The sequence below is a fragment of the Amblyomma mixtum genome, chromosome 5 (genome assembly GCF_055824585.1).
Source record: "Amblyomma mixtum isolate Tamu chromosome 5, ASM5582458v1, whole genome shotgun sequence".
NCBI classification, from domain to species: domain Eukaryota; kingdom Metazoa; phylum Arthropoda; class Arachnida; order Ixodida; family Ixodidae; genus Amblyomma; species Amblyomma mixtum.
Genome location: NC_143016.1, coordinates 71,303,282 through 71,311,034, shown reverse-complemented (window position 1 = coordinate 71,311,034; position 7,753 = coordinate 71,303,282). Strand labels below are relative to the sequence as shown.

At 46.9% G+C, this 7,753-nt stretch overlaps 1 protein-coding gene across 2 annotated transcripts in view; it reads left to right on the top strand.

The window, feature by feature from the left end:
- Positions 1-4,272: 4,272 nt before the first annotated feature.
- Positions 4,273-7,753, top strand: part of LOC149342607 (uncharacterized) — a 33,819-nt gene continuing 30,338 nt past the window's right edge. For both annotated transcript variants that reach the window (XM_089544985.1, XM_089544988.1), the window contains exons 1-2: positions 4,273-4,365; positions 4,445-4,627. The gene's annotated coding sequence lies outside the window, so the exon portion shown is untranslated. The remainder of the gene's footprint in view (positions 4,366-4,444; positions 4,628-7,753) is intronic.

Below are 7,753 nucleotides of genomic sequence, written 5' to 3'. Positions count from 1 at the left end.
CTTCACATTCTGTTGGTGGATTAACTGACTGCCAATTAATGACGCTTAATCTTTGCCTTTAGGATTGGAACGCGACAGCGTGTTGTAGCGCTGCCAGGGAGTCCACGGAACGCCACCACCCGTTCGGTGCGATGCGTTGCACTTTGAACGCAACGCTTTTTGAGGAAAGTAAATGAAGCTGTTATTCTCTTGTTATTCTCTTGTCATCTCGGTGGACACTTGAACCGCACCGCACAGGAAGGGAGGAAGTGGAGTGAAAGAAGAAAGAGGGGCCGTAGTGAACAAAATGAAAATTGTATTTGAGGAAAGGAAATTACGCAGTAACTGTCTCACATATTTCGGTGGACACCCCTCAAAATTCGCGCGCAGTGACGTCACGACCATTTCGACCAATCTAAAACGCGGAAAAAATTGGTAACACTTCTTGGTCACGACAGTATGAGCCATTAAAGGCTTTCGCCTTAATAAAAGGAGCAGTAATAGAGTATAGGCTGAGAGATTGTACGACGCGACAACAGGAGACCTGTTAGCTGGGAGATCGAAAACGAGCTGATGGCTTTATGTGCAAATTCAATGCAACGCATGTAATGGTTCAATTTTGCACTGACTAAAAAACACAAAAATAAAATAATAAAATTAAAGTTTGAAAACCAGGAAAATAATAATAAATTGGAAAAAATATTTGGAGGATGCCTTAGCTTAGTTTTTAAGAGTGGGACGCGACAGCGTGTTGTAGCGTTGCCAAGGGTCCACGGAGCGGACCCTTGTGTGAATAACCTAATATGTTTAAATTCGGGTCTCCCCACATTTGTCCGTGGTCAGGCTCGCTCAGCGTTAGACTTGTCATTTTCTTCCCCCGGAATAACTGTGTCCTCTTGGGCGCCAGTTGACTGTGCCTCCAGTAGTGATCACCTTCCGATCAGCTTCCAAGTTATGTGCCAGTTGACCTCTCCTAACAGCACACGGCGCACATTCATAAATTACGACAGTTTTAAAAATGCCCTCAAAGCAGACCTTCAGGAATTATCTCATTCCAACAGTGGAGATAATGCCATCCGCATTTGTTCAATTTTGGATGGAGCTCGTAAAAAATCGGAGTTCTTGGTTCAGGCACATAAGGGAACATCGCCGTGCCTTTGGTGGAACGCAGAGTGCGCTCGCGATTATAGGCGCCGAAAGGCTGCTTGGAAGAAACTTCTCCATAATCAGTGTCCCAAAAACTGGATCGATTATAAGTTCGTTGCAGCTACGTTTAAGCGCACCGTATCTCGTGCAAAGGAGTTGCACGATACTGAACGCTACGAATTCCTTTCAAAATCTGGTAATAGGCGTGCTCTATTCAATTACCTAAAATCCAGGAAACTAATCTCGTCCACCATGAACGCTGTCTCCCTAGTTCAGTCACCGGCTGAACTTGCACAGTCCCTGGAAGAGATAGGCAGAGGTCTTGAGCGCCGGTTTACGGCTCTTCTTCCTTCTCCTCAGAGATTTCTTGCCACTTTGGACGATTTCGAGGAGGTCACCCTCACTGAGCTCTCGAACACTGTATCCCGCCTTCCACCCGCGGCCCCTGGCCCTGATGGTGTGACTTCTTCTATGATTAAAATATTGTTCGAGGAATCTCCCACCGACTTACTGGCGCTTATAAATTACTCTCTTAAGGGGCCATGGATTCCAAATGAGTGGCGTTTAGCAAAGATTATCCCGTTGCTTAAAAAGCAGGGAGATGGTTATGTGTTAGACAATATAAGGCCAATTTCTTTAACTTCGAATCTCGTTAAGCTAATTGAGAGGGTGTTGCATGTTAGAATAATGTCTGTTATTTCAGAGGCTGGATTGTTGAACCCTTGCCAGATTGGTTTCAGACCAGGATGCTCTATATGGTGTGCCCATACCGATCTGGAGAGCCGCATACAGTTAGCTCGGCGCCGAAATCAATACGCAGCGCTTGTTACTTTAGATGTATCTAAAGCCTATGACAGCGTTGAGCACAGGACGCTCTTGCAAAGACTGCAGGCAGTAGGACTTCCGAGATACTTTGTGGCTTGGGTTGCTGAATTCCTTGCTGACAGGGAATTTTACTGCTTTCAGAACGGTGTTTCATCAAGCAAATTTCGACAATCGAGAGGAGTGCCCCAAGGGGCGGTCCTCTCCCCTGTACTTTTTAACATCTTACTCAGCAGTATTCCCTGCAGTCCTCAGGTGGCCACCTATGTGTATGCTGATGACATCGCCTTTTTTGCTTCAGAGAACGACATTTCCTCTTTGTACCAGTCCTTACAGTCCTACCTCAATGTCCTAGACCAATGGTTAGGAGACATTAATCTGTCCCTTAATGTCAATAAATGTGCTTTATTGGTTTTTCCGCTCTCTCGTCCAGTTAATATTTCTATTGTTTACCGGAACCATGTAATTCCTCAAGTGCAAAGTGTCAAATACCTTGGAGTAATTTATGATCCTTCTCTTTCCTGGGCGGCCCATATCGAGCAGATCACTGTGAAAGGAGTCCGGGCAGTCGGTATGCTGCGCAGGCTGAGCAGTGTTCGTTCTGGCATGAGAAGGCACTCACTTCTTATGATTTACAGAATGTACGTCCGTCCTGTCTTAGAGTTCGGCTGTGTTTTATTCTCTGGTGCACCAGCGTATAAACTTCGCCCCTTGATTCTCTTGGAGCGGGAGGCGTTGCGCCTTTGTTTGGGCCTTCCAAAATTTGTGGCGAATTCCGTTTTGTACCTGGAAGCGCGTACTCCATCATTGACTTCTAGATTTAGGCTCTTAACGGTGAAAACGTTCGTAAGAATGTGCGATTCTTCGCTCCATGCCTCCAATTTGATCTTCCTTCGTCAGCCTAGGCTATTTTTCAACGAAACCTGGTCTCGTTTCCGTACCCCTCAGATATGTTTGGTGCAATCCCTCCTGGACCCCTTAAACGTCCGCATTTCGGACATCCGTCCGGTATGCGCCAACTCATCTATTCAGATTTTCTTCGATGACATCTTTCCAAAACATGCAAAGTTAATGCCTTTTCATTTGCTCAGCGGTTTATTGCAGGATTACCTGCTGTGCTTTAAATCTCATGTGCTCATAGCGACAGACGCCTCACAGTGTGAAGAAAAGGCCGGAGTTGGCATTTTCTCCATCTCCCTTGACTGGTCATTCTCACTCCGCCTTCCCGATTACACACCTATTTATTTGGCCGAATTTCTAGCAGTAGTCTTAGCGTTGCGCAAATTAAACAGCTCCTTGTCTTCTGTCATAATTATGACAGATTCATTATCGTTGTGTTCCTCTCTCACCGCGCCTACAACATCTCAGGCACTTCGGTTATTCAAATGCTTGGTTCCACCCCACGTGTGTTCATTACGGTTGGTCTGGGTGCCTGGGCACAGAGGAATCCATTTGAATGAGGTTGCTGATACCCTGGCGAAGGCATCTCTTCAAGGCCCAGTCGTATCTGTGCTTCCACCCAGCGCATATATTACCGCGGCCAGGTTTCGCAGGTATCTGCTCCTGAAAGAATTCGCAGCATCAGCTCTGACCTCCTCTCCCGAATTCCGGCATCTCCTTTACCCGTGGTGCAGTAAAGGATGGCGATCACGCAAGCTTGAGGTTTCCTTCACTCGTCTACGTTGTCGCGTGCCTCTTTTAAACTTCTACCTTTATAGATCTGGTCTGGCGGTCTCCCCATTGTGCCCGTTCTGCGGAGAACCCGAAACCATAGATCATTTCTTGTTGACCTGCCGCCGTTTCTCCTCTTTACGGAGCCGCCTGCTGGAGCTTCCGTTACGACAGCTTGGTCTAAGTCTGTCAGCTGGGGTTGCTCTGTCTCTTGGGGCTTCCTCCCTTGGGCACAGCAACTGGAATGTGCTCTCCGCCATGCAAAACTTCCTTACAGACACTAAACGGCTGCCGTCTTAAGCTCTGGTCTTTCTCATGACCAATATTTCTCTGGAATGAAAGCTTTCTGAAACGTGGAATATTTAGCCCCGTTCTCTATTTCAGTCACCGATCTCACAGCATTTGTTTAACCTATTTCAATTACACATTTGAGATCCTTTCATTTATTTCCTAATTGCTATTATTATCATGATTATTTTATTTTTCCCCACAATTATTTTCTTGTTTAACATTTTGTACACCTATCAGTTGCCGCCTGTGTCTTGGCCAATCCCCCGCAGTGGGTATGCGCCATTTTCTAGAGGACAACAACAACAACAACAACACCCGAACGCCGCCGTAAGGGCCTTAAGGACGACACCGTATTCACTAGACGCGCCTTTGTTCATTCAGACTCCGCCGATGCGCCATTTCTGAACAACGTATCAAAAACATCTGAGGATCTTTAAAAAACGTTAATTGCGCAAGGTGATTTGATTTTGATAGAAACTGTGGTTTTTTTTTTTTTTTCAATTTTCAACCTTGGCCTTTCTGTTTTTTTTTTCAGCCGCTTGCTTCGCCGACAGGTGGAGCCACGCGTTCATCACCGCGTTCCTCGCGCGTTCCTCTCGTGCTCAGCAGCCATTCCTTTGTGTGTTCTCGCAACTGAGCAACACAACCTCGTGCGTTCTCGTCACAGAGCAAGACCACCTCGTGCGTTATCGTCACTGAGCAAGACAACCTCCAGCAAGTAAGGGACCTTTTTTGCACTCATTCCTCTCTTGGCAACGTTGTTTGATGTCGAATTCCTCCAGAGCAGGCAAACAACGTTCTATTCCGCGTGAAGCTTTAGCTGTCACGCTGTCTTAAGCGATACGAGTGTCATCAGTTCAGCAGCTATGCGACCAGGCTTCCCTAGCCGGACGGTGACTTTCGTTCCCGCAATGACCCAGATCGCCGGTTAGAGTAAGTAGAGCGCGAACGACTGCCATGTTTATCCGCCTTTTCAAGCTACGACGGAGCCAACCGCTGGTCAGCGCGGCCTAAAGCGATCGCGTTAGGCCTAAAGCTATCACCTTAGCTACTTTCCGTTCAGTGCATCGAACTGTACCCCTTTCAAGACATTTTAGGCTTGAGGGCAGCCGTAAAGGGGCTCCACTGTAGGCCTCTGAAGCAAACCATTCGATCCGAATTCTTGTGAGAAAGCCTGTACATTGATAAATTGTGGTCATTTTGGTTTTGTTTAGTGCTATTTGAATCGCTCAAGTCATTTTACCCGTCTAAGAATGTTGACAAAATTAAAAAATATATACTCGGCTTTCTTGTACTACCTTGCAAACGAACTGCGGCAATTTCCTATGCCTCGCTTTACTGCAGAGTCTTAACAATCGAGCTGCCATAAATCATCCGTAAACACTATTCAAAATTTATTGCCGCCGAAAACTCTTAATAGCCTTATGATAAGAGATGGTCAGATAAATTTAGGCACTCGACAATACAAAGCTTCTTTTTCTAAACTCAGCAACGTTTCGTGGTTCTTTTTGCGTGCACATTATACATGTGCAGTGATAATTCACTAGCGAGGTTATACCGCAAAGGCCGCTGGTCACGAATATTTCAGATAAAATTGCGGATTTCTCCCACTTTCTCGCTGCCATCGCGGGAGCATCGCCCACGGCGTTCAAAATGAAAATGAAAATTTCTTTTTGACGGGAGGATATGGTGCTGTAATTGTCTCATCGCCGTGGACACCCGAACCACGCCGTAAGGAAAGGGAGGAAGGTGGGAATGAAAGTGGGAAAACAAGGGTCGTTGTGGAGCGCTGCGGAAAAATTTCGACCACCTGGGGATCTTTAACGTGCACTGACAACAAGCAGTACACGTTAGCCGAACGCGCTAACCACTGTGGCACTTGCGACGCGTTTTACTCAAACCCCTGCGCTGAAGCGCTTCCATCGAGAAGTGAAGCAGCTATTGCGCCTTTAATTTCTTAAAAGAACAGACGCGTTCGCAGTGTTTTCTTGCGAAGAACGGCTGTTTCCGTAAACTTAATTGTTTCGCAGCGTTCCACCTGATCACTTGCACCTTCAAATCTGTTCCCTGAATGGGTTTGCTTTAAGAAAGCAGCAAATAAGTCTTACGTTTAGTCACAGCGCAGAATCGGTTGGTTTGGTTTGGTTTATGGGGTTTAACGTCCCAAAGCGACTAAGGCTATGAGAGACGCCGTAGTGGAGGGCTCCGGAAATTTCGACCACCTGGGGTTCTTTAACGTGCACTGACATCGCACAGTACATGGGCCTCTGGAGGAGAAATTCGAGGCCCGTGTACTGTGCGATGTCAGTGCACGTTAAAGAACCCCAGGTGGTCGAAATTTCCGGAGCCCTCCACTACGGCGTCTCTCATAGCATCAGTTGCTTTGGGACGTTAAACACCATAAACCAAACCAAACCAACCGATTCTGCGCTGTGACTAAACGTAAGACTTATTTGCTGCTTTCTTAAAGCAAACCCATTCAGGGAACAGATTTGAAGGTGCAAGTGATCAGGTGGAACGCTGCGAAACAATTAAGTTTACAGAAACAGCCGTTCTTAGCAAGAAAACACTGCGAACGCGTCTGTTCTTTTAAGAAAGAATCATCAAAAACCACTGCCCACAACATCGTCGTCATTGATAAAAATAAATTGTAAACTGCACAGGTGAACGCCCCGTAGCGACACGTGGGCTAAGCGGAACACTGTAGTACAGCCCTTCGGGTAAACTCCATGGAGCTCTTTAACACACGTTAACATCACACAGCTCACGCCTCCATGGATATACGACTGCCGCTGCCGAGATCGAACTACCGAGCATGGGATCAGCTACATAAAGCCAAAGCCAAAGCAATTCTGAGCTTGTAGCGGCAAGCCCCTATATGTCAAGACGACAGTGCTCAGGAGTAGAGGCAAATTTCTCTCATGCAGCCGCCTGAAGAGACGCCAGATAAAGATCCGCCTTACTCGTACACCATGCGCCATCAGTTGTTTACGATCAGCGATGACGCATTTTGATAATGAATCGAAAGCTTCACTATGGGACCTCGTGTTTCGATCGCCATGTGCCTAGTTTTCACTTTGAAATGACCTTGAGCTTCGAAAGCAAAGGAAAGGCGCATATCTAGCCCCCCTTGGACAATGGACAACTTAGTCGTGTTTTAAGCTATGAAACGAATGGAGCGGGTGCTTGGAAAGGAAAGGAAAGATGCGTAACTACCCTCTCGGAACAGTGGACGACACAGCCGTGCTTTAATCTACGTGGCGGTAGCGACAGATGTGCGCTCCAAGCGTTGGCATTGACAACGTTGTCCCAGGAACGCGGCTCTGAAGCCATGGGCCGTCGGCGTTCTTTGTGTTCATTGGCGTTGGCAGCGTTTTACACTTCGATGATTTTAAGGAAAGAAAGTGCGCATAACTAACATCGCACAGTACACAGGCCTCTAGAATTTCGCCTCAATCGAAATTCGACCGCTGTGGCCGGGATCGAACCCGCGTCTTCTACTGCGTTCCGGTGACAGCTGGCGCTGCAGGAAATGGCAGGTTACATAAAGACGACAAGCATATAGAACGCCGTTAAAATTTAATAGAAGGCTGCTGAGATGACACATAGCAGCTGTCCCATCTAACTATATTTTTTTATGGGGCTTAATGTCCCAAAGCTACTCAAGCTACGACGGTGGCCGCAGTGAAGGGTTCCAGATAATATTGTCCTCTAGCGTGCACTGCCATTGCATAGTACATGGAACTCAACATTTCGCCACCATCGAGCTGCGACCGCTGTGGCCGGGATGGAATTGGGACTTAACTCTCGCCAGGTTGAAAATATACCCGGGCACAATAGATGA